General features: G+C 43.7%; 1 long non-coding RNA gene across 1 annotated transcript; it reads right to left on the bottom strand.

The window, feature by feature from the left end:
* Positions 1-276: 276 nt before the first annotated feature.
* LOC120111633 (uncharacterized) lies at positions 277-1,875 on the bottom strand. Its single transcript, XR_005513048.2, has 2 exons — positions 1,746-1,875; positions 277-1,527 (listed from the first exon to the last, which is right to left on the bottom strand). It is a non-coding gene; the product is annotated as an uncharacterized LOC120111633 (long non-coding RNA).
* Between the last annotated feature and the right edge of the window lie 2,019 nt (positions 1,876-3,894).

The following is a 3,894-nucleotide window of genomic DNA, read 5'->3' on the forward strand; positions in this document are numbered from 1 at the left end:
CAGAGTCTAGTCAACTATGATAAGTCTCCGATCTCGGCCATACCTCCGACACCAATGCAATAATTCGTCTGACAGCGTGCTAGTTCGGGTTATACGACGCCCTCACCGCCGACATCAGAGCAATGATTCGCCTGACCATGCGCCGACCTGAACAACATGCCGAGCCGTACTACGGCCTCGCCCTGTTACATCGCAGGTAAACCGACCCCGCCTATAAAAGGGAGCCTTGGCCTCTCAGGAGGGGGTTGGAAGATTGATACACTCTACAGACATTATTTATCTCCCTTTCTACACTATTTGCCCCCTCCCTGACTTGAGCGTCGGAGGGCCGGCGCCGGAAAACCCGGCCACCGGTTTGTGTGCAGGCACCCGGACGGAGGACGCCGCCAACTGACGGATCGCCGCTTCGCCACGAGGACCTGCCGCCCCTTCTCTCCGACCGCCCCAGACGGAGGACGCCGCTCGCCGACGGACCGTCGCCCCGCCGTGAGAACTCATCGCCGCTCTCTCTCCTCGACCGAAGACTGCCCCCGGGTCCAATTTCCAGCAACAATATATATATATATAGAGAGAGAGAGAGAGGTTTCCTCAAGGATGTGAAAGAGTAAGAACTACGAGATCAACAACCAATCCGGACCACCAGCACAGCAGTAGCCGAACTTGGTAATATTGAGCTCCAGTCCAAGACAAAATCGCCAGCAAAGTATCAAATCAAGCTGTAAAAAATGCATCAAAATTCCCGAAGAGATTGTTATGTGGGACATCTCAAGAATCGTTTAGATCAGTACTATATACTGCATGAAGATCACCAGCAAACAAAGCTTATACAGATAGATCCATCATAGAACAAGACAAAATAATTGCAATTGATCAATATGTTACAAGAAAGAAAAGAAAGGAAGAATTTCTATAACCAAAATAACAGTAGTACTGAAATTTACTCTAGTTGCAAGCCTCACCTTTTCAAGACATGAAAGCATAAAGAGTAACAGGCACTGAAAAGATGTCATATTATCAAAATCTATTGACTTCAGACTTCTTATTTAAAAAAGGATCAGAACGGATTACATTTTCACCTGAAATTATCCTTCCATTAATTTCACCGTCTCTGGGTCCTGCAATTGTAGGGTTAACAGAGCTCCCTACTCGGTTAAAGATTTTCCTCCATATTAGTCTAGATACCAGCACTCGTCGTATATCCACAAGCAGAGTATAAATCACGATGAAGTAAAAAAAATGTATTTGATTGATAAAAAATGTATTTGATTGATTCACTATGCCCCTTACATCATGACGACCTCCCATCCAGTCAAGATCAAGATCGCAAATCGAGAAATAAAAGAAGTAAACCAAGAAATGATAACCCTCCCGCAATCGATCAAACCCCTTGCTAAAACAATATAAGCTGCAATGGAATTGAAATGAAAATACTGAAAATAAAAGTAACAAAGAAACAAGAACCTCATATGGTTCAAGGTACCGTGATTGAGACCAGCACATCAAGATCCTATCCTCCTTCACCGTCTACTGTTGAAAGGAACCATCAAGAAATAGACGAATTAAACCCGCATTCGGTCAAAAAGCCTAGAACGAACAAGAATCGGATACTTTCCACCAATATTACAAGATGTGAGACAAGAAGCCCTCTGGCATTTGATCGAAACGGATAAAAGAGAGAAGAAAGGAGAAAGATGACTCCTCGAAGAATGAAGAAAGAGAAGAAAGGGAGGAGAAAGACGGAGTACCGAAACCCATTCGAAACCCTAGCCCGCTCTCTTCCACCGCTCGGCGGTGCGGCGACGACTCCGTTCCCTCGTCTCTCACTTCCGCTCTGCCGTCTCGCTCCTCCACCGATACGACCCCTGAACTCCGAGGTGATGGCTCGGGCCCCACTTCTTGATCTTATTTATAGAAGGCTGATGGCGGTGGTCGCTTAAGGATTACATGTCATGACAGCTGGCATACCGAGATACGATGCCTTATAAGCAGGTGTAGGGTTTGGTGGTGGACCGGACCGTCCGTGTTGCCCAATTCCACAATCACATCCGTCCGTTTCTGTCATCGGGGCGTCGCTGTATCTTAGCGTGAATGTGGAGGATTTCAAATCCCTTGCCGTATAAAATTAAGGGAAAATTATAGGACCACCTCAACTTAGGATCTATCCAGAAGGCACCCCTTTCATTTTTAAAAAAATTCATATGATTCTTTCAAATTTACAAACTATTCCAAATTGACCTTACTATTCATCTTTATTAATAAAATATTATTATATGATTATCACATAGCAGTATAAAATTGTATTATGACCAAAATATTTTTAGTATCAGTTGTTTAAAGGATGAAATTCAGGCACAAATCTAAAGCACTCTGAATATATTCATTCACCTGCCTACACAAATCTCAAAGTATTTTTAGTATATGCTCCACAGTTAAGAATCACACACTATATAGATCTCAAAGCAATCCGAATACCTTTGCTCATTCGCCTGAATAGATCCTAAAGTATCCTTAATATATGACCCATAATTAAGGATATCCACCATGCCGATCTCATCGAAACATTCTGAGCCCCTTCATTTATCTACTTGCATAGATCTAAAAGCACTCTTAATTTATGACCTATGTGAAGAATCACCCACCATACAAATCTCTAAGTACTCCGAACCTCTTTATTCATCTACTTTCACATATCTTAAAGCACTCATAGTATATGACTCATAGTTAAGAATCACCACCGTACAAATCTCAAAGCACATCGACCCCTTCATTCGTCTGCCTGCACAAATCTCAAAGCACCATATGGCCTATAGTTAAAGATCACCCATCGCACAGATCTCAAAACACTCCAAACCTCTTCATTCACCTACCTATATAGATATTAAAGCACCCTTAGCAAATGGCTCGTATTTAAGAATCATCCATCATGCAGATCTCAAAGCACTCCAACTTGATCTATTTATCTGCCTGCTTAGATCTCAAAGCACCTTAATATATGACCCATGGCTCATGATCACCCACCATGCAAATCTCAAGTAATACCGAACCCTTTCATTCACTTACTTCCACAGATATCAAAGCACCCCTAGTTAAGGATTACCCATCATATAGATCTCAAAGCACTCTAAACTCCATTCATCCACCTGCACAGATCTCAAAAGCACCATTAGTATTGGCACATAGTTGGGATCACCCATTGCATGGATCTTGAAGCACTCCAAACTTCTTTATGCACTCCGCATTTTGTGGGGCTCTTATGGTGGTGAACATGGGAGGCATTTGCTTGCATGGTGTCGTTTGCCAGCCAACTCAGGTGGGGAGATGGGTGTTCAGTCTCTGCATGAAAAGAGAGAGGCACTGATCGCCAGACAAGACGTGAGGCTTTTCTTTGAGTCACGAAGCCTGTGGAGTCAGGTGATGACAACCCAATACAACCTAGGAACCGCTGATGGGGTATTCCAGAGGGGTCAAAAGTGCTTCTTCATTTAGGAAGATATTAGCAGGCATGTTCTTACTGTCTTGGCCAACATTAGGTGGCTAATCAGAGACTAGTACAGTGTGGATTTATGGAGGAATATGGGCACCCTCCCGATGAGACTAGCCCACCATGGTCAACGTTGAGGTCGTGAGTGGTTTGTGGGTTTGCGACCTCCTTTGTCCGAATAGAACTAGGTGAGACTCTAGCCGGACTAGTCATCTATTTGGAGAGCACCTTCTAGAGAGAGTGCATTCTCTAACAGTTTCTGGAAGCGATATCTGAGATGTGAGAGTCTGGAGTATTTCCTGCGATTCAAGGGTCACTGTCATGGATATGTATGACCTGTTCCAGAGTGAGCAGAGTCAAAGGCTGGATTGTCCCTGGATCTGAAGGTTTGGTCTTTATTTGAGGATTATATT

Source organism: Phoenix dactylifera, chromosome 5, assembly GCF_051530095.1.
Source record: "Phoenix dactylifera cultivar Ajwa chromosome 5, Ajwa_hap1_PhDact_Kaust_v1.1, whole genome shotgun sequence".
In the NCBI taxonomy this organism is placed as follows: domain Eukaryota; kingdom Viridiplantae; phylum Streptophyta; class Magnoliopsida; order Arecales; family Arecaceae; genus Phoenix; species Phoenix dactylifera.